Below are 23,748 nucleotides of genomic sequence, written 5' to 3'. Positions count from 1 at the left end.
GTTTCTATAGCATTGTCTCAGGCAGGGTCAAGGAAATCTGGTGATCATTTGCACCAGGGAGACCCCCCCACCCAGCCATTTCTGGCACAATCCATGTTTGTGAGAATAGCAGTCATGCAAGAATTTCCTGTATGAAACTGGAAGCAACTGTCTCACTGCTTGCTTAACATCATACAGCCTGCCAGTGCTGGGCTTCCTAATTTAGACCATGGAGGTCTATTGAATAAACTTGCACATTACTCAACAATCCTCAGTTGCAAGGACCAAGTGCTGAACTTGCAGGTAGGTTGATTTTGAAAATATTCTCCTATTGCAAAGGGTATAGCAGGCCTCAAGGCACATTCAGAGGATAAAGGAGCAGGAGGCCTGACTATATGATGGTTTCAATAGATATAAAAGCAGAAGTAGCAAAGCATCTGGGTGAGCAACATGGTAGAGATTGTTGAGGTAGAAGGTTCCATGTGATTTCCTCTGTTGAGTTGGAGCCAGATTCTTTCAAGATTCATCATACTGGGGAAGCAGCCACTTCACCCGTATTTCAGTGTGAATGCCCATCAGCACTACCCTGTAAGATATTTCATTGATGTCCTCATTTGTGATGCCTGCAGGAGAACTGATCTGCCACCAGATGTTGCTAGTTTATTTAGTTCACTTTATACTATAGATATTTTCTATGCTTGCTGTTTGACCTCACACTCATAATTAAAAGTCAGACATTTATACCTCCACATAAATTGTTCTCTTTGAAAATATATTCATTCAGAGATGGTGGACCTTACTGGCCCATCCCTCATTGTCCTTGAAGGTGATGATGAGCTGCCTTCTTCAAACGCTCCAGTCCATTTGGTGTAGATACACCCATAGTGATGTTAAAGAGGAATTTGACACAGCCACACTGAAAAAAACAGTGATCTATTTCCTGGTCAGGATGGTGAGTGTATTGGAGTGGAACTTGCAGGTGGTGGTGTTCCCATGTATCTGCTGCTCTTGTCCTTCGAGATGGTCGTGGTTGTGGGTTTTGAATGCACTGTCTAAGGACCCTTGCTGAATTTCTGAAGTGCATCTTTGTAGGTGGTAGAGACTCCTGCTACAGAGCTTCAGTGGTAGGGAGTGTGAATGCTTCAGGATGTGACATTAATCAAGTGGGATGCTTTGTCCTGTATGGTGTTAAGCTTCTTGAGTGTTGTTGGAGCTGCATCCATCCAGGCAAATGGGAAGTATTCCATTATACTTCTGACTAGTACCTTGTAGATGATGGACAGGCTTTGGAGAGTCAAGAGGTGAATTACTCATTCCTAACCTTTATGAATTTAAATGGCCAGGCAAGTTTCTGGTCAATGGTAACTGCCAGAATGTGGATAGCAGGTTATTCAATGATGGTATTTCTATTGATTGTCAAAGACAAGGTTTAGATTCTGTCTTGAAAGAGATGGTACTTGTGTATTACATGTGTTACTTGCTAGCTCAAGTCTTGATATTGCCCTTTGGGCTGCTTCAGTATCTGAGGAGTCACAAATGGTGCTGAACATTGCACAATTATCAGAGAACATCCCCACTTCTGATCTTAAAATGGACAGAAAGTCATTGGTGAGGCAGCTGAAGATGGTTGGACCTAGGACACTACCCTGAGGAATTCCTGCAGAGAAGAACAGGAGCTGAGATGACTGAACTCCAACTGCCACAACCATCTTCCTTTGTCCCAGCTATGATTCCAATTAGCAGGGACTTTTTCCCTTGATTCCCTTTGACTTGAGTTTTGCTAGTGCTCCTTGATGCCTCACATGGTCAAATGTGGTCTTAATGTCAAGAGCAGTCACTTGCACCTCACCTCCTGCAGTCAGCTCTTTTGTCCATGTTTGGACCAAGGCTGAAATGACATCAGAAGCTAAATGACCCTAGCAGAGATCAACCTGAGTGTCAGATGGCAGGTCATTACTAACAAGTGCACTGTTGATCTCCATCACTTTATTTATAAACTTGAGCAGACTGATGGGATAGTAATGCTTCCCACTTGCCTGGATGCATTCAGCTCCAAGGAAACTCAAGAAGATTGACAACATCCAGGACAAAGTAGCCTGCTTGATTGGTACCAGATCCAAAAAACATTCATTCCCTCCACCACAGATGCTACTAGCTACAAGCTGCTTACCAGAAATTCACCATGGATCCTCAGACAGGATCTTCTGTAGCAGCGTCCTGGCTGCTAAAACATAGATAGATTCCCAACTTTGCCAAACAGCAAAGGATGTTGGGTACATTGGCCAAGTAAAACTCTGAAATCACAAAACCCACATACCAGACACAGTGCAAACGCAGCAGCCACGTGCTAATGATAATAGTATAATGTAAAAGGCAGCAGTTACCTTGGACAGACACACCTCAACAACTCATCCACTAAACAAAGGAGGGCCCAGACAGAAAGGTACCTGGTCCTGCTACACAAAGAAACTAACAGTAGCATACCAGCCAAATGTTTGATTCTGTTTCAAACTATTAAGTGTATCTCCCCGATTGGCCAGAACCATAGAAAGTTCCAAGAAACCAACTAAACGGTATAAAAACAGGGATCATCTGCCAACCTCACTCAAGGAATTATCTGAGGCTTTCTGAGGAGACCAGCATGGCCAGAGGCAGAGACCAGCTGACCATCCAGAGAGACAGAGGGAGAAAGCAGCTTCACAGACCCAGAGACAGAGCCACAGAGAGATTCAGAGAGAGAGCAACTGCGTAAACCTACAATGACTTGGGAAGTATTGTAACCTTAAGGGGCCAAATAGGATCAGAGACAGTATGTTTAATATTAAAGATTATTATAATTTTGTTCCTGATAAAGTTGGGACTGTTTTGCATTGGTACCAGCTTGTGTCCATGTTGTTTTGACCGCTTCAGTATTGTGGACACCTGGGCAAATTCATTGAAAACATTCTGCTCGGAGTTGTCTAAATTGTTTTAAGGAGAGGCTAGACAACATTTTGCATCCCTGGCTTCAATAAGAAGTGACCATTAGGTCCTCCGAAGTCGAACCCACCAGCCTGGTATCCTCAGATTTCAGTCTGAGCTGTGATTATGAGGGTAAATGCCCCACATGAAAGCTAGGGTTCAAGTGGGTAACTGAGGATACAGGCAGTCAACCAGGAAAACTGGCCATCAGCCAGGTGTTCTACAACCAGAGTGAGCAAAGCACAAGCTGGAAAAGGGTAGTGGGGTATAGCGGGACTCTGGGGAAGTCAGCCTAGAGAGGAAAGGTATTTGCCTCTTGTGTAGAAAACCTAAAGACATTTTGGACTCCTTGAAATAACCAAGAGAGCTTTTATTTTAAACCCCTGAAGAGTTTGATGGGATAGGTGTGTCAGGAGATTTATTTTATTTATTATCAGTTGCAATGTGTAGAAGAAAATTTCCACTGAATTTTAAATCCTTGTCCCTGTCCTGGGAGTGCTTGGTGGGGATGAAGCTGAAGGGATTTTATTTTTAGCTTACTTTTGAGTTTGAATGAATAGAGGAAAGTTTGCTCTCTATTTTGACCCCTTGTTGTCCCTATCCCAAGAGTGTTTGGTGGGGATAGGGTCAAGGGAAAGTCATTCTTTATTTTAAGAACCGAGGAAATTTATTTTGAGTTCAAGAGAGTTGAGGGACCTTTGAGTTCCAAACAGTCGAGGAAACTTCGTTTTTCTGTTTTAAAGAAGTAGAGACATTGGCTGCTGTTGCCACCCCTACATACTTTACTAGCCCAATCAAAACAAATGCTCGGTTGTTTTAAAGAGTAACTGGAACAAGGAGCCAGAGATTGTTTTGGGGACAAGGGATTGGGGTAATACATAGGTATGAGAAACTCAACAGTCACTCCACAAGAACAGGTAGTGTTAGTTTTAGTTCTACACGTCTAAGGCTTCGAAAGGTTGCAACAAGAATTTAGGTGAAACCTTACCTCAATTACAGCCACTTCCCATAACTTTATAACATGGAAGAGAAATCCAGTAAAGAACCAAGCAATAATATGCTTGCCAGCAAAATGGTGATATTCGGGGTAAGAATCAGCTGGTGGTGTACAGGAAACCCAGTTGGAGTTCTACACTGTGCTGTATGAGTGTGGGGATCGCTGATGCTTGGTGGGGTTTCTCCAAGAAACTTTGCATGGTGAGAACTGAGAGGCCTGTGTTCAACTCCTCAGCTGGTGCCTTGTTTCCTCTGTAATGGTGAAAGAACAGATGCAAGTGTCAGTAAAACAGGAGAGGCAAATTTACTGATGCCTCATAAATAGTAAGAGTTGCCGATGCTGGAGTCAGAGATAACACGATGTGGAGCTGGAGGAACACAGCAGGCCAGGCAGCATCAGAGGAGCAGGAAAGTTGAAGTTTCGGGTTGGGTCCTTTATTGATGCCTCACTAGGTTTCGAGGCCTCTTAATTAAATACGGTAATTAGGAGGCAGTAGCCTTGTGTACTCCATGTGGATTGGCTTTCGATGTGGTGAGGTGAATGTGACAGCCATTTTAGGTCAATAGTGTCCTTTCAAAACTGTCTTTAGTCAATGGAAGTCTCAATTATTCAAGAAAATAATGAAAGTTAAATATTAATACTCCATTTTTGTCTAAGATTGTAACAGCGTGCACTGGGAAAGGCTGACTCAAGGATGATTCAGGCTTTGATAATTAATTTGGTCCCAAATCTCATTAAACATTCTGCATGTCATTTTCATGGCAAGTATTTTAATTAGCTACTTGTTCTAACAGTAAGCCAGTTGAACAGAAGTAACCAGATCATTATTCAGGAATGTAAATGTTACTTTAACCAAGCTTAGCTTTCACCATCGATCGGAAATTGATTCACTACTATCGCATTTGTAAACGACTTTTGACTCTGATCAAGGGATCTCTGGAATATTTTGTCAATATGTCACTGACACTTTTGTCAATATTTTTGCTAGAAAATCTGTCACAAGTTCACCGACAAAAAATTCAGTGCAGAGCTAATCTAATTTAATATAGCCTTATAAGGGTCACCAAAAGAAATTGTGGAGTGGTTGGTCACCAGTTTCTTGCTAAGACTCCCCCTTTGTCTGGAGAAGGATGGGGCAGGGAGGAAGAGGAAATGTACGCTGAAAAAGCAGTGCCAGTGGTTGGATGGGAGAGGGAGAAGAGAGGCAGGAAGAATGAAGAAGGCTCTCATCAGGATGCCATATCCGCCAATAGTTTTCCTACATTCATATGAACTAAGGCAATGTATTAACAGATTACACATTGCTGAAGTAAGCCTCACATCAACATATGGTACAAGAGATGGGGACACAGGTTTAAGTTTTGGACGCGAGAAGAAGAGGCAACGTGAAGAACATTTTTATGCAGCAAGTAGTAGAGACCAGAACTCACCGCTTTTGAGAGTGGTGGATGGAGAGATTATGAATGATTTCTAAAAGAAATTGAATAGGAATTAAGGGAAATAAACCTGCTATAGGGAGAGAGTAGATAATGGGTTTGATTGAATCACTTTCCAGAGACCCGGCATGGACTTGATAGGCCAAAAGGTCTTATGTAATGAGTTTACACAGTGCAATTGCACAGGATTGCAATTGCCTATCGCAGACAGGGTCATGGTAGATTTTAGATCGCAGTAGATCAGGTAGATTTTATGTTACCGGAAACTTCTGGGCTGGCACAAATGGCATCTCGTGATCCTCTGTGAACTGTTGCATGAGGGAAATCGGCAGCTCAACCCACACTGAGCAGTAACTATATATACATGAGGGGCATGGACAGGGTGAATAGCCAAAGTCTTTTCCCTGGGGTGGGGGAATCTAAAACTAGAAGGAATACGTTTAAGGTGAGAGGGAAAAATTTAAAAGGGACCTAAGGGGCAACTTTTTCACGCAGAGTGTGGTGCATGTATGGAATGAGCTGCCAGTGGAAGTGGTGGAGGCTGGTACAATTACAGCATTTAAAAGACATCTGGATGGGTATATGAATAGGGAGGGATATGGGCCAAATGCTGGCAAATGAGACTAGATTAATTTAGGATATCTGGTCAGCATGAACAAGTTGACCAAAGAGTCTGTTTCCCTGCTGTACCGCCCTCGGACTCTATGAAAATGACTGGACATATATCTGTGTTGATTTTGTAAAGACTTAGTATGCAAGACTCCTTGTGAGGAAAATGTTGAGATTGTAGTTGCACTGGACTGCTCTGTTCCTTTCTTCCTTTTACGCTTTCCTTCTAAATGTAACATAGAACAGTACAGTACCGGAACGAGTCCTTCAGATTATGATGCTGTGCCGAACATGACGTCAAATGAAACTAATCCCTGCTGCCTGCTCTTGGTCCATATCCCTCCATTTCTTGCATATTCATGTGCTTATCTAAAAGGCCCTTAAATGCCCTTATTGTACCTGCTTCAACCGCCACACCTGGCAATGTGTTCCAGATTCCTACCACTCTGTGTAGGAAACTTGCCCCTCACATCTCCTTTGACCTATTCCCCTCTCACGTTAAATGCACGACCCCTAGTTTTAGACATTTCAGCTCTGGGAAAAAGATTCTTACCATCAACCCTATCTATGCATCTCATAATTTCATGGACTTCTATCAAATCTCCCACAGCCCCTGCCCTTCAAGTTAGTAAGACATGACCTGCCCTGCACAAAGCCATGCTGACTGTCCCTAATTAGGCCATGCTCTTCCAAATGCCAATTACAACTCCAGCAGCAGAAAAATGAGCAAAGACCTGATCAGATCCATATTGCTGATGGAGCTAAATCACTCCTTGGACAAACATAAGTAGGAGACGTGGCCGGGGTAGGGGAAGGGGTAGACTGGGACCTTGTTATATCTGCGGCCAGGACAGCGTTTGGTCCCAGGATTGTCCAAACAAGGTGCAGGAGAAGGCTGTGTCTTTTTCCATCTCTAATCCCTTTCCTTCTCCGCATCAGTCATAGCAGCAAGCATAGGGGTGCCACTCCCAAATAAAGGATACATCATTACCTTCCAATGTGGACAGCAACCCAGAGAGCTGCTTGTCCCAGTGACCATCAACAGGAAGACCTTGATATTTTTGGTGGACACTGGGGCCACGTATTCTACTTTGAAGATTTCAGATTGCCCTAATATATGGGGAACCAGCCAGACAGCTAGAGTAATGGGATTGACAGGACGACCAATTACCATACCTATTTTGGAGGACGTTATGTGTGACATTCAGGGTGGACTGGGGATCTCCAATTCTTGCTCGCAGACAACGTTCCTTGTAATCCTGTGGGAAGGGATCTACTCTGCAAGATGGGGTGCTCCCTCATTTGTACATCTATGGGCATTGAGTTACAGGTCCCAATAAAACAATCTGGTGATGTCCAGGTGCTCCTACAGCAAGTTGTCAGTGACTCGTGTCCTGTCATTTGGTGGTGGTGCGGTGTTGATAAAACTTTCTATCAGTTGACACTCCAGGTATTCCTACAATTATTGGAGCTCTTTCGGATACGGTCTCATTTGCAGCCAATTGCACTGTACTGTGTTCTGTGATGATACTGGCAGCGATCGGGAACATGAGTCAAGAGCCTTTGGCAAGATTAGTGAATCTTTCTTTATGACTGCTCCCAGTTTATACATCAGGAAGGAAGGCATTGCCCCTTCCATTCTTCTACCACCTAATGATCAGGCACTGTACAGCCAGCTTCCTTCGAGACCACCCACTGCACTGTCAACGTAGCACTCGGATTTGAAGTGAGGGATCTGGGCCTCATGATTTATAGACTATGGTCACAAACTGTCACAGCCACCCTGCAGACCCATGGTGGCACTGTAGACATGTTCACTGAGCATGCTCTGCGATTGACATTCGTACCTGCTAACTGCCTTATTTGAGCACTACACCTTTGCACCCGCTCCCCAGCTTATAGTCTCTTCTGATTTCTTAGCCTAGGTCCCCCGTACCATTTGTGCAACCCAACCTAACGAAGTAGGGTGCGTCCTATCAGCTGAACTCTTTAAAGTTAAGGTCGACCTCACCAAACCACACCCTCAAAGGCCCCAGTATCTACTCAGCCAGGAAGCAGAGGAAGGGATCTCCCCTGTCATTGCTGACCTTGTCCAGCAAGGTGTCATTGTTCCCACAGTTAGCCCCTGTAATACGTCCATCCTGCCAATGAGGAAGCCCAGAAAGGCCACCTGGTGGTTTGTTCAAGATCTTACGGCCGTGAATTCCTCAGTTATCCCTGACTTCCCAGTGGTCCCAAATCCTGCCAAGATTCTCACCCAACTCGAAATATTACGCAGTTGTGGACCTGTGTGGGGCTTTCTTCTCCATTCCAATCCACAAGCACTCGCAATACCTCTTCGCTTTACTTATTAAGGCAAGCAATACACTTGGACCCAGCTTCCTCAGGACTACACTGAGAGTTCCATCGTCTTTTCACGTGTTCTGAAGCAGGATCTCAGTGACATCCATTTTACCTGTGGCTCTACCCTTACCCAGTAATGTGGACAACTTTGTCCTTGCCTCTCCTGATCGCCTGTCCTCTGAAACTGACAGCCTCACTGTCCTGACATCATTGGCTGAGAAGGGTCATAAGGCATCCAAAGAAAAGCTCCAACTCTACCAGACTACTGTCACCTACCTTGGCCACGTATTGGATGGGAACAAACGATTGTTATCTCGACAGTGCATTGAAACCATCTTCAAAATCCCCAAACCCACCACCATGAAAGACCTGGCCCACTTCCGGGGAATGACGGGTTACTGCCACTGATGGATTCCTGGGTATGCTGAGCTTATCCGGCCCCTACAGGCCCTGACTGTCCCTTCAGCCCGGGACTGGTTAACATGGACTCCGGTGACAGAATTGGCCTCCAGATGCCTTACATTTACCCTCGCTGGCGCCCCTGCACTCGGCCTCCCTGACTATTCCAAACACTTCCATTTGTTTGCTTCGAAGTTGAAGCGGTACTGACCCAATTCAGACCCGTTGCCTGCTACAGTAGCCAGTTGGACCCAGTTGCCAGGGGCTTTCCCGCCTGCCTGAGAGTGGTAGTGGTAGCATATCATGCAGTCATGTCATCCCAGTCCACTGCGCTGTGCCACGAGGTTATCTTACATGTACTTCACACTGTGATCTCCCTCCTTACTCAATATACCACTCAACACCTGACTGCGCCCGCACTACACAATATGAAGCTAAGCTTTTAGCGGACCCCTCCCTCTCTGTTATGTGCTGCACCACCCTCAAACCAGCAACTCTCCCACCCACAGAGGATGATGAGTACCCGCGTGACTGAGGGATAGTCATTCAAGTTACTACCCTCCCAAGACCTAACTTGCAGGATTATCCGCTTCCTGACCCGAACGTCATATCTGATATGAGCGGCTCATGCACAACTTCTCCCACTGGGAGCCCGTGGCCCACATATGCCATCTGTACTTTGAATGAGGTTGTTGAAACAGCCTGGCTCCCCGCTAAGCGTTCTGCTCAAGCTGCGGGGGTCTTTGCCCTCACCCGTGAGTGTATCCTCGCCGAAGGCCAGACTGCTGTCATTTTCATGGATTGCCGTCATGCCTTTGAGGTTTGCACGCGACTTCGGTAAATTTTGGGAAGCCGCGGGTGGGGTGTTCCTCGCCTCCTCGGGAGGTTCCGTCAAATGTGCACTGTTTATTCAAAACCTCCTGAAGGCTATAGAACTCCCCACGGCTTTGGCCATCGTTAAAAGCTCCGCTCATGCTAATTCCACTGACAACATATCCTTAGGAAACTCTCGCGCTGTTCTTGCAGCCAAAGGCAGCAGCCGCAAGATGATCTGGGACTAGGTACAACCTATGTGGTGCTGTTACTGCCCTTGATGCTCACCGCTTCTCCACTTTCTGCCCTTTCTGTTGAGGATATTATAACCTTGCAATCAGAATCCAACACTAAAGAACAATTGACCTGGCAGGTTGCAAGATGCTCCTGACATCCAGATGGCTAATGGCTCTCCCGCGATGGCCACATGGTTGCCTTGCTACCCTGGCTTGCCCTCATGTGTCACCACTTTACACATGCGGGCAAAGTTGGGCGGGGTGGGGGAATGAATAGTTATAATATAAAAATCCTGGCACGCGCCAGGCTTCGTGACAACAGCTGAAAAGATAACTGCTAGATACATGGTATGTCAAACTTGAATGCAGGGAAAACACCCAGTTTCTAGCCTGCGTCGCAGCCCCAGACATGGTACCCCTCTATACATTTGCAAACGAACTTTATTCAGATGCCCAAATGCATGGGCTTCAGTTATGCGCTAGTTATTTTAGATGTATTCTCCAGGTGGGTGGAAGCTTACCATACCCGGAAAAATGATGCTACAACAGTAGCCAAGATTATATTGTGAGCCTTTGTACCCCATTTCGGGGTACCGGAGCAAATATCAAGTGATAACAGCCCGCATTTTACCGGATAAGTGGTTAGGGAACTGCTCAGAGGACTATGGATCAAACATCACCTGTCATGCCTCTACCACACCGGAGCAGTGGAAAGACACAATGGATTGTTAAAAAACAAAATAGCAAAGTTATGTGCGGAAACCAGCTTGAAATGGTCAGTGGTGCTACCGATCGCCCTCATGCTAATGAGGTCAAGCCCAAATAGGATAACAGGACTTTCCGCTCATGAAATAATAACAGATAGGCCAATGAAATTGCCAGTAAATGCTGCCCTCACGGTTAAGCAAATGGACATCCACAGTATGGATGAAACCCTATTGAATTATTGCGTGGCCTTGACTAAATCTCTTAAAGCCTTCCACTCACAGGTAATTGAAGCTCAATTGGAAGCCACCAAAGAGAACTGTCACGTATATCAGCCAGGAGACTACGTGTTTGTGAGATCGTTCCGCCAAAAGAACTGCTTAGAACCCAGGTGGGAAGGGCTGCACCTAGCACTGTTGACAATACACACAGCGGCGAAGATAAAAGGGAAGCCCACGTGGATCCATGCATCACATGTAAAGCCAGCACCGATCCCAACCCCGGAAGAGCCAGGCAAGACATGGAGCACATAGAGACTGCCACACTTTCACTGTGTCAGTGGTGGAGATGCTGTTATTTTTGGGACTCATAACCATACTGACTCCCCTTACAAGAGGAGGATTGATTGTAAGGAGAGAGCTCGGTGTGAACATCTTTTTGTATATGTCGTATGAGTATGCTAGACCTCTCGGTATTTCCAGTTGCTGTTTTGCTCACACATTCCCATACATTCAAAGGATGGTATCCCCCAAGACCTATTTCTTTCAATGTCCTGAAATGATTCGATTATTGTCAGAAAGAATCCCTGATGACTGGGGTTCACATGGTTGCCACATTTCCTGCAGAGAGAGGGTTGTATTGGATAGACATTAATGGTGCCGGAGATAAGTGGGAATCAGTAGGGTACAGTTTTTCAGCATTTGAAGGTTGGTATCAATCCCAATTTAATACCTCCCATACCCCACCATTTGTCACCATCACTAATACAACAAGGGTGGGAAAGATCAGTGGGGTCTATTTGCCTCACTAGATCTGAGCCGAGTGGTTGGTCTGCTGGTCAGATTGTACCCAATATTTTAATGTCACGCCTCATGCTTGGCATCCATCTAAACTTAATTTCACCAAAACTCAAGTCAGCAGGAACCTTTAACCATGTCTGGTTTTCTTACTATGTAAAAACCAAATGAACTGCGGATGCTGTAAATCAGGAACAAAAACAAAGTTGCTGGAAAAGCTCAGCAGGTCTGACAGCATCTGTGAAGGAGAAAACAGAGTTAATGTTTCAGGTCCGGTGACCCTTCCGTTCTGAGGAGCTTTTCCAGCAACTTTGTTTTTGTTTCTTACTATGTTTGTCCCATACAATGGCATGTATTGTTTGCAGACACAAGGCCAGTGCTACAGTTCAACAGGTGATGGTACCCAAAGATAAGGACATAGAATTCCAGAGGCTAGGCCAGGTTGAGCTTTAAGGTTGTCCTGAAAGGACAAAAGGGGAGTGTGGAAGGAATCGAAATGGGGACAGAAAAAGAGGACAACCAAGTTTGTCCACAAGATGGCGCTGACCACACCTGGTTCCAGTTAAGCAAAGGAAGTTTTAAAACAAGCTGAGACAGATTACCTGCTGATAAAAGGCTATAAAGATATGATTGGTCTACTAAGTTGCTAAGGCTTGAAATCAAGTGTAATTGGGTAAAAGGGGGGAGCATCGAATTATAAATAAAAGTGTGGTCGTAACCGTTGGATGTAGACTCGTCCTGCTGTGTTATCTACAACCCACTGGTCGAATCTCCTTGCATGAAAGCAATAAAGAGGACATTGTTTAGTGTATTATTATCTGACTACTTGTTTCGACAGCAGGCCCACCTGTACTATCCCCATAGTGATCCGTTTACCATGACAAATCCATCTAGCCTGCACATGCCCGGCCACTACAGGACAATTTAGCATGGCCAAACACCTAACCTGCACATCGTTGGGCTGTGGAGGAAACCAGATCACCTGAAGGAAACCCAAGCAGACACAGAGAGAACATGCAAACTCCACACAACAGTCTCCCAAGGCTGGAATCAAACTCAGGTCCCTGGCACTGTGAGGTAGCAGTGCTGCCTTTTGTTACTGAAGTTTATCATCTTGCACTTATCATGAAAAAGGCAAGAATAACAGATTTCAAACAACCACAACAATTTATACAATGGAGGAAAATTGTATTAATTTGCTGGCAGACAACTTTGAGCAGCCAAGCCATTGCCATGAGAAAGTAAAGGGGATCGATAAATTCTCTGAGCTCCCTGGTATTTCAAAAATGACAAAGACTGATACTTTCACTGCTGAGAACAGTTTCCTACATGTGAATGTATGTTGTTTCTAGCAAGCATAAATGAGCCATGCTATGAGTTTGATTCATTATTTTAAATTGGTTGCTAGTACAATTTAAAGGACACTCAGAATTATTCACGATGGGTTGCCAATTCATCGAATCAAATCTAACAATATTTTTTTGTTTTGGGCTTTGCAGGCACAAGATTAAGTATCACTTGAATACCACCTATTGTGAACAACCAAAGGAACATGCTGTTTCATTTGATCGGTTAATCATTACGACACGTAGCCTACATACATGTCATAATACCAACGCCGAAATTCATACACAGCATTGCTCAATTGTGTGAGTTGACAGCCTTGTTTCTGTATTTAAACCATCTTGCAACGATAGCTATCAAAGCATTTTCTTTTCTAGTTGTTTGCTGAATCTCCATGCTTGACTTCAGTGATTAGTGTACAAGGATACTCTGGTCTCTTGGCACATCAGCATTTCCTGATCTATCACCATTCATATAATGTTCTGCCATACTGCTTTTTTCTACTGAAGTTGATAATATCACACATATCCATGTTATACTGCATCTGCCATGCATTTGCTCGCTCACTCAATTTGCTTAAATCGCCTTGAAGCCTCCTTACATTGTCCTCACCGCTCTCATCACACCTAGTTTTGTGTCGTCAGATAATTTGGAAATACTACAAGTGAATGTATTTGAGAAAAAGCAGAAATGATTCACAAGAACGACTCTGGGGATGTAGACTTTTAGTAACAGAGGAAGATTAGAAAATGAGGGATCACTGTGCTTGGAGAAGAGAAAATTGAAAGGAAACTTGGTGCAGGTATTCAAAATCATGAGGGAACTAACAGAATACATAGGAGGTAACTGCTGCCATTGGTGGAAGGATTCAGAACCATAGGAGAGAGATTTATGGTAACCTGATTAAATGCAAAAGTTGCAATAGCAGCATGAAAAACTTTTACATGCAAAGTGATTAGGATCTAGATGTATTGCCTTGAGAGTCTAATCAAGGGACAGTCAACCGAGGCTTTAAAAAGGAAACTGGATTATTATTTTAAAAAGGAAAAGATTTGCAGGGCTATGGGGAAATAGCTGCAACTGGAACAATGTGAATTGCTCCTTCAGAGTGCTAGTACAGACACAATGGGGTGAATGGGTTGTTTCCATGTTGTAACCATTCTATGATTCCAATATGACCAGATAACAAATTAATTAGTCATTATCTCTGTCTGATTCCTGTTTTTACTTCACAGCTTTATTTCAAATCACTGCACTTCAAAGAAGGAATGATTTGCTTATTTAGTGTTTTGAGGCATGTGTAGTAAGGTGCTATGTGAATGCAAGTCTGTCTTAATGCTGACAAATACTCTGTCACAACACATCAGGTTTATCACCCTTATGCTTAAGCAATCAATTCTGGAGAATTGCAAAGAAAAGTTCACAAACTCACCAAAAGTTGTACTCCGTCATTTTGTCATTAAAATAACAAGTTTACATTTCAATGAAACACAATAAATCATTACTTCTCAGAAGTAAAATGCATTTGAAACTTCCTGAAAATTATTAATGCAAGCTTTCTCATTATTATATTTTTACATTTACTACCCGTTCTCTAAATAAACTGCAGCCCATATTTTAAATAGTTCACAGGAATGTATTAATATAACTATGCTAACTTGTGGTGACTACTTGCACCTCTAAAATATTTAGTATTATATCACCAAATATTTTCCACGAGTTTTTCAAAGTAAAATATATCTCTGGTGGCCCTTAACATTAAGGAAGAGAAAAAAAAACACATTCACAGAGTTCATGATACCTCCGTTTATATTTATTTTTACTTTTTCCATCCTTGATTAAATAATATCAGTATTGATATTATATAAGACATTGAATCCATATTGATTTAAAACAATCATTTTGTGTGTATGTTTCTTTCTGTTGTCAATATCACCAACTGTTTATAAACAAAAAAATTGCAAATTTATTGAAATGTCTCAGCAAAATTTAGCACTTCACAAAGTGTAATACAATGAGCTGAATGTGTCAATTAAAAGTGAGAAATATGCAATGGTAACAGAGTAGGGACACAACAAGAGGTTTAAATATAGCATAACAAGTAAGTAGTATCATTGCAAACACAAAAGGAGTGCCAAAAGTATTGGGTTCATTGTATGGCACATGCAGTTTTTTTTTATTTCACTTGTATTTTAGTAGCAATGGGAGTGAAGGAAAGAATCAAATGAAACACTTTAGTTCTAATCCAGTGCTAATGAAAGATCATGTTCTGAATCATTGTGCAGAAACTTTCCAGCCCCTGAACAACATGGGCCATGGCAAAAAAAATTGACAAAATCTTGTGAGATGTACGGTGAGGACCTTCTTGTTATTGAGAACAGAAAGTTTGATTTTCCAGACAAATGTTGAATGGCAAGAAAAATTCTCACTAGTGAGTGGTGAGAAACCAATTTCGCATGGATTATCATCCTCGTTATTACATATTCTCATGGCATTAATATGCAGTTTCAGTAATATAAATTAGATGCCGAAAAGCCCAAAATGAAATTCAGAGTGGTTATCTGGTAACTCCAGCTCTCCGCTCGCTTCTCTGGATCTCCTTCTTGATCAATATCTCAGGGCACACATCATGGGCAGTGACTGCTGGCACCCCATGTCTACAAACATTGACATTCGACAGATACCCACCTCACCACACCCTCACAGCTCACCATCCACTTACAGTACAGTTCTGCCTTCCATGCCGCACTTTGGAAGGTACAGCACCTCTCATTGCAATACTGCTACCAGGACATTTTGCACACGTGGGTGAGCATCCATCTGATATTTGGACCAAGCTGCATCTCAAGGATCCTCATTTGCTTTCTCTTAATGCTCACTCACTTTGCACCAACTTAGATCCTCACAGCATTCTCCCCCTGCCTTGTGTTTTTGAGTTTTGTCGCTTGAGCCAGAGCTAGCAGACTTATGGTAATTCTGTCTCAACTTGCCTTTTAGCACAGACTCAAAGCCAGGCAGCTTGCCGAGTTTGTCAGCAGTGATAAGTCAAGTGGAAAAGACATGTTGTTCAATGGCACAATGCTATGTCAAAGCCTAAGGGGAGTTTGCTTCTGGGGAGGGTTCAGACAAAGTAAGTCAAAGGCATTTCCCAATCGTAAGCCCAGTGTTTGGCATAGTCAGTCTGTCCTTTACAGTATTTTCCCTTCTGTAAAGAGGAAAGGGAGGGATTAAGCGAGTTGAAAACGGCAGACACAGCTGTTAGTGCTAGTGCAGATGGGAAAGATGATGTGGCGTTCCCGGTGATTGAATAGGGAGTGCAGAGCCCATGCCGGGTTCATAATACGGGAGAATTGGCTGGGTGAGACAGAAAGAACAAAGATGTTACATGCAACAATGAGAGTAACGGAGCGTGAGTCTTGGCGGCAGGTGGATGCAGTAGCAGAGATGGAGTGAGTGTGGGATAGCAGATAGAAGATAGTGGGACAGCAGAGAAGATAATTGACTTTCTTCCGACACCGTTGAGCTTTCTGCAGACAGTTGAGATCGGTGGCAACCTTGAGCCAGGCAGGCAGGGCCTGGTGTTTTGTCTTTCTCTGGTGGTCCTGGGGAAGAGGACAGCTCTCCCCTGTACCACTCCATGCACCTCCAGGTCTGCAAAGCGAAGTGTCAGTTTCACCTTATCAACCATGCAATTGAACTCTACACTGCCAGTGCTTTACTGAGTGGTCTTTTAAATATGGCCCCAGTGCCAGAAATCCTGGTATATTCCAGCAGTGGAGACCATTTCTGGCAATGGCAAGTGGAGAAATCAGTCTATCGTCAGTTCCCATAAGGTAGTGTGGCAAGTTTGGGATGATGGTAGGAGAAAACCTGCTGGACCTGTCTAAGAGAAACCAACCTGGAAACTCTAAAAATGACACGTAGCTAATTTCTGGTAAGAATCAGCGCATCACTTCTATTTTTCTCTTCACAGATACCAGAACTACTGAATATTTATGGTACTTTCTTTTATTTCATGTTTCCAGCATCAACAGTATTTTGCTTTTATGTTTTTTAGTTTCTGAAGCTGCACAGGAAAGAGAGTACAGGGTATTCCGTGCCAACAATGATAAAATGTGTCTTGTTAGCAACTTTGGAGGGATGCCCCTTTAAGAGATCAACATGCAAATGAGCCCAACACCCTGATCATAGAATCATAAAATCCTATAGTATGGAAACAGGCCATTCGGCCCATTGAGTCCACGCTGACCCTCCGAAGAGCATCCCACCCAGCCAGCCATGACGTTTTCAAATCCATCATATCTAAAGACTAGTTCAAACTTGAATAGCCAACAGGAATCTTCCCCATGCTTGAACTAAGAAAAGGCATGCCTCAATTCAAAGAAAGTGGGCAGCTAGTGCAGAACCAATAAGACAATCTCTAAAACAAAAGTTTAAAGCCAAAATTATAGAAAAGGACACCCTGTGCAGTGCTGATTTCAGCACAGAAGAAATGCACAAAGTTCAATATAAAGTAAAAAGACAAATAACAACAGGAGGGTGAATACCAAATCCCACAACATGAATTGAAAAGCCGTTGATCCGTTATCTGACTTCAAATTTTTTAAACAAAGGATGCAGCTTTGTTCCATAGACCAAGGAGTTGTAGAAGTGGTTAAAAAAAACTGAGAAGATAAAATAACAATTGTTAATAAGGGGTTTCACCAGTCAATACCTCAGTCTTATCTGAAGAGGACCAGAAAGGTCCTGAAAAGATATGGAAAGTCCTCGAAGACCAGCTACATGTGAGAGCCAACTTAGGAATTCATGACTTAGAATTAATGACCTCCAGGCATAAACAATCAATGGATTGATTTGTCGATGGATGCTCTAGCAAAGGCAAAGAATATAACTTTGTTGGAGCAGGAAATGAAGTCAATGATTGCCTCAACATCCCATAACAGCATTCCAAAAAAATCTCTTGTCAAGAAAGACATAGCACACATTCATGCTAGCAGTTAGAAAAAAATACAAAGCCACTCTAGCTGGACGTCAACGCCTGCAAGTATTAGGAGCAGCAAACCGTTTTGAAATTATAAGCAGGTCACAAAGCCAAACAAGTTATATAGTGAGTGCAGTCTATTACACCTGAAGTCGTCCGTGTTCCAACACCTGTGCAATGTTTGTGGTAAAAGAGAAATCTGGCTCCCAAGATGCAGTCAGAGGTTAGAACAGGGTACAAGACAAATGCAGTAGTATGGCAACAGCAGCAAAGAATGCACTAGAAACCTGTGTAAATGAAACCTCATACAGTAAGACAGACCTGAGGCAAGAGCAAGAGCGATACTATTTCCAACCAAAGTATGAACAGGCTTTCCACATTGTGACTTTAACAGATTTGTGTGGAAATAGTCAATCAACCGGAAGCATTTTCCACAATCAACATCATTTGCCATAAGAAAGCCAACAAACTCACAAACAAAACTTAAATAAACAGTCTGAATTGGTAAGGACATGTAATGGGATTTTTGAAACTAAATGGTACAACTCATAATCACTAAGTTAGCTGCATACAGTGGGATGCAACACCATCCATGACATTGATACACTAACAATACTATGCTGGTAGTGCAATTTGGCAAGGAAACCAACAAATGTTTGTACTGGTGGATATGAACAGACCAGAAGAGGCCGGACTACCAGAGTATATGTCTCTCTACATTGTGATTATCTTTGAAATCAACAAAATAAACATGTTGGCAGAACATTTGTGCTACACAAATGCCAGGCTATGACCATCACCGATAAGAGACAATCTAACTACTGCCCCATGATATTCAATGGTGTTACCATCATAAAATCCCCCACTATCAACATCTTGGGGGTTACCATTGACCAGAAATTCAACTGTACTTGCCACAGGGGCAACGAAAGCAAGTCAGAGACTAGGAATACTGTGGTGAGTAACTCACATCCTGACTCTCCAAAGCCTGTCCACCATCTACAAGACACAAGTGAGGAGTGTGAGGGAGGAATACTCCCCACTAGTCTGGATAGGTGTAACTCTAACAACACTCAAGAAGCTTGACAACATCCCAGACAAAACAGCCCATTTGGCATCCACTCCCTCCACCACCAACGCTCAGTAGCAGCAGTGTGTGCTATCTACAAGGTGCACTGCAGAAATTCACCAAGATCCTCAGTGTGCACTTACCAAATCCATGATCACTTCCATCTAGAAGGTGAAGGGCAGCAGCTACATAGGAGCACCACCACATTCAAGTTCCCTTCCAAGCCACTCCCCATCCTGTTGCTGGGTCAAAATTCTGGAATTCCCTCACTGATGGCATTGTGGGTCAACAAACAGCAGGTGGACTGCAACGGTTCAAGAAGGCAGCTTACCATCACCTTCTCAAGGGCAGCTAGGGAAGGGCAATAAATGCTGGCCAGCCAGTGACATGCACATCCCACAAATTATTTGCATTGAGTCAGTCTTTGAGATTTGGACCCAGATAGATTTAATGCCAGAGAATGTGTCTGGGGCAAAGCTTGGAACGCAGCTCCAAGGAGATAAATTTCCATTAAACAACTCTCTCAGAAAGTGCATCAAAGAAATATGAGAAATGCTCAAATGCAAGCTGGATGATGTGGAATGCAATGCCATCATCTGTCATGTAAATCACTGGACACACTGGGGACAGGGGTGGTTCAGTTATGAGTGCACTAAAGAAGAATGACACAATTAGGATATGTCTAGATCTGAAACTTCTAAATCTTTCTCAAAAGAGATTTCTAGACAAGATTTTAACATCACGCAAATCAAATCTCAAATTCACAGGGGGTGAATTTTTCTCTAATCTGGATGCCAAACACTTAGCCAAGGAATTTCAGGAAACCACTGCCTTTAGAATACCAGTGTAAACTGAGGTGTTCAAGAGGCATGAGATGATTATTTAAGTAGAAACGAAGTGACACCAAGGAGGGTGGCACCAATTCAAAGGTCTGAGAGCTGGTGCAGACACTATGGGTTGAATGGCCACCTCTGGCATAGAAACAGCTCTGAGATTCTGTGACAATGATGATTGGCCAAGGGCAGGGAAATGAATTCGCCAGAACAAATTTGCCAATATGTTAAGCTGCTTCTTGTTCATACATGTACAATAACAAGAATGCCATTTTATAAGGAATTAGTTAATTAGATTGAGAGAGTTCACATGAATGAGAATAAGAACTTGAATTGGAAAAAAGGGGTGTTGCTCCTACAGAGAAACTATTTATGCAGCAACATAGGGACTTGAGTCTCAGGGCCAAGGTTTGAAAAGAGTTATACCTCACTTGCATCAAGCTTTTGTGACAGGTGTGTAGGCAGTTTCAATGTATATGTTTGAGCTGGTGAAAATGCAAGGATTTTAGAAGCGACATCAGCAGCACAAACTGAAGGATATCCAGAATCGCATAGTTAGTATGCAAATACACTGTCTGGAAATGTAGTGGAGGTAGATTCAGTTGAGGTATTCAAGAGGGTATTGGATGATTATTTGGATGGAAATGATATGCAGGGAAACAAGAAAAGGCAGGAGATTGACACTAACTAATAGAACCAGTGCAGGCACAATGGGCTGAATGGCCTTCTTCTGCACTATATTTTGTGACATCAAGCTACATTAAAAGGGAACAGGCCTTAAATGGTGCTGCAACACAAAACAGAATTTTAAACAAAATTTCTAATGTACCTCATACACTGTCAAATAACTTAAATTAAATGAAGCAATTATTTCAAACAAACCCAGTGTAAAAAAAGTGACTGTCCCTAAAAGCTGCATTTGGAAGTTAAAAAAAAAGCCCCAAAAGAAGTTACTAGTACAAATTAAAATAAGATTTTGTGACTGATAATGTACTCCGCCCTGTGGTATCTACTAACTGTGAGCACCTTTGTGGACATTGCATTCTCTCCAATCATTCCTCTTTGTAATATTCTGATTAAACCAAACAAAGAAAATTAGATTAATAAATAAGAGATAATCACTTGAAGGGATACTAACAGTAAGGCCTAGGTAATGCTGGTAAAAAACGAAATAGGTATAAAGCATCCACACCATCTCAAATCTCTCGCGTTCAAAGGCCTCTGCCTGTTTGTTCATTGACCTGTGCTTACCTTGCTAACAACTCAACTTCGAGACTTGAACGTAAACACAGAACCGATACATAAAAGATTGGTTGGCTAACAGGAAATAGAAATCATGCATGCATAGTTTATTTTTATGGATGCCAAGCCGTACCGAGTGAAATGTCACAGGGATAAACGCCTCATTTGTACACATTCTATAAAGTGGTTGACATAAAATGATTAATGTTGGTTGCTAAGTTTGCTGATGGCACAGAGATAAGAAAAAGAGTAAACTATGAACAGGACATAGGCTCCAAAGGCATGTAGATTTAGTGAGTGAGCAAGGATTTGGTAAATGGAGTACAATGTGGGAAATGTGAAATTGTCCATTTTGACAGGAAGGATAAAAGCAAAAACAACAGGGTGGCATGGTGGCTCAGTGGTTAGCACTGTAGCCTCACAGTGTCAGGGGCCTGGGTTCAATCCCCTCTTGGGCAACTGTCTGTGTAGAGTTTGCACATTCTCCCTGTGTCTACATAGGTTTCCGTCCAAAGAGGTCTGGGTAGGATGCTCTGAGGGCCAGTGTGGACTTGTTGGGCTGAAATTTCTACACGATAGGGATTCTATTTTTAAAAAAGTAAGCATATTATCTAAGTGGGACTGAAATTGCAGAGTTTTAAGATGTAGAGAGATTTGAGTTTCCTACTACATCAATTGTAAAAGTTTAGTATGAAGGTACAGAAGTGATTAGGGAAGCTAATTAAATGTAATCATTTGTTGTGAGGGGAATTGAATACAAAAGTAAGGAAGTTATAAACAATATTGGAGAGACAACATCTGGAGTTCTTTGTAGAGTACCGATCACCTCATTTAATGAAGAATGTAAATGTGTTGGAAGCAGTTCAAAGATGTTTTATGAGATTACTGCCTGGAATGGGCAGGTTATATTATGAGAAAAGATTGGACAGACTAGGCTTGTGTGTCCTGCAGTTTAGAAGAGGAAGGGGTGACTTGATTCAAACGTATAAGCTCCTGAGAGGTCTTGACTGCATTGATGTGAAGAAGATGTTTCCTCTTGTGGAAAAACCGAAAACTAGAGGGTCACAGATTGAAAGGTATTATTTCAGAGAAGAGGACAATTTTTTTTCTCACAGAGAGTCATGAATCTTTGGAACTCTCTTCCTTTAAAAGGCAGTAGAAATAGAGTCTTTGAAGATTTTTAAGGCAGAGGTAGATAGATTCTTTATAAGCAAGCTTAAGGGAGCAGAAAGCAACTTGGAGCAATGATATCAGGCAATACCTTATTGAATGGCAGAACAAGCTCAAGGGGTTGAATAGCCTACTCCAGAATCTAAGTTGTACTTTCATATTAATTTTCAAACTCTATGCACAAGCTATTCTGATAGCACAGACCAATATAATTTCCAAACAAAGCCAAAGAAATCCATCTCAATTACCCATCTCTGAACATATTGTATACATCTTTACAAGGTCAGACTGCATTTGGAATATTGTGAGCAGTTTGGGCCCTGTATCTAAGGAAAGATATGCTGGCCTTGGAGCTGGTCCAGGGGATGTTAACAAGCATGAGCCCTGGAATGAAAGGCTTGTCATGTGAGGACTCTGCGTCTGTATTCAATAGAGTTTAGAAGGATGTGAGGGAAGCACATTAAAACTTACAGAATACTGAGAAGCCTGGATAAAGTGGACATAGAGAAGATGTTTCCACTAATTGGAGAGATTAGGACCCAAGGGCACAGCCTCAGAATGAAGGGACAACCCTTTAGAACTGAGATGAAGAGGAATATCTTCAGCACTGCGTTGGTTAAGCTGTGGTTCTCATTGCCTCAGAAGTCTGTGGAGTCCAAGTCACTGAATGTCTTTAAGGCGGAGATAGATAGGTTCTCGATTGGCGAGGGGATGAAGAGTTATGGGTAGAAGGCAGGAAAATTGGATGAGAAACATATCAGCCATGATTAAATGGTCGATCAGTCTCGATGGGCTGAATGGCTGAATTCTGTTGGTCTTATGGTACCTTGTGCTAGCTAATTTACTCATGCGTTTAGTCTACTGGGATTAGAAGACATTCTACGTTTATAAGCTCTTTACTAATCATGAACTTATCAATCTCTGCCTTAAAGACACTCAATGACTTGACCTTCACGACCTTCTGAGGCAATGAGTACCACAGTGTAACCACACCCTGGCTAAAGAAATTCCTCTTCATTGCAGTTCTAAAGAGTTGTCTCTTCATTCTTATGCTGTGCCCTCAGGTCCTAGTCTCTCCTACTTTTGGAAACATCTTTTCTATGTCCACTCTATCCAGGCTTCTTAGTATTCTGTAAGTTTTAATGCGCTTGCCCCTCATCCTTCTAAACTCTATTGAGCACACACTCAGAGTCCTCATATGACAACCTCTTCATTCCCAGGCTCAATCCTGTGAACACCCTCTGGACCCCGACAAAGGCCAGCAGATCCTTCCTTAGATACAGGGCCCACAACTGCTGACAATATCCTAAATGCGGTCTGACCAGAGCCTTATACAAATATAGGTGCAAATATGTTTCGAGATCAGTCACTGAGATGAAAATTTTTGGCTTTGTTCAGAAACTATGTTGGTCTGTACTATCAAAATGGCTTGTTCACAGAGTTTGTAATTCATATGAATGTACAATTTAGAATCAGGATTAGGCCATTCAGCCCTATGAGCTTGTTCTGCCTGTCAATGAGGTATTGGCTGATATCTTTGTTCCAAGTTATTATCTGCCCCCTAAACCTTGCTTATAAAGAGTCTAGAGATAACACAGCATGGAGCTGGAGGAAC

General features: G+C 42.7%; 1 protein-coding gene across 1 annotated transcript in view; it reads left to right on the top strand.

The window, feature by feature from the left end:
* The first annotated feature begins 209 nt into the window (after positions 1 to 209).
* Positions 210 to 23,748, top strand: part of LOC109927936 (glycoprotein endo-alpha-1,2-mannosidase-like) — a 57,069-nt gene continuing 33,530 nt past the window's right edge. Inside the window, exon 1 of the mRNA XM_048597517.1 lies at positions 210 to 282. The gene's annotated coding sequence lies outside the window, so the exon portion shown is untranslated. The remainder of the gene's footprint in view (positions 283 to 23,748) is intronic.

Source organism: Rhincodon typus, chromosome 5 (assembly GCF_021869965.1).
Source record: "Rhincodon typus isolate 14 chromosome 5, sRhiTyp1.1, whole genome shotgun sequence".
Taxonomy (NCBI): domain Eukaryota; kingdom Metazoa; phylum Chordata; class Chondrichthyes; order Orectolobiformes; family Rhincodontidae; genus Rhincodon; species Rhincodon typus.
Note: the sequence above shows the minus strand (reverse complement) of the source record. Positions and strands in the feature narration are given on the sequence as shown.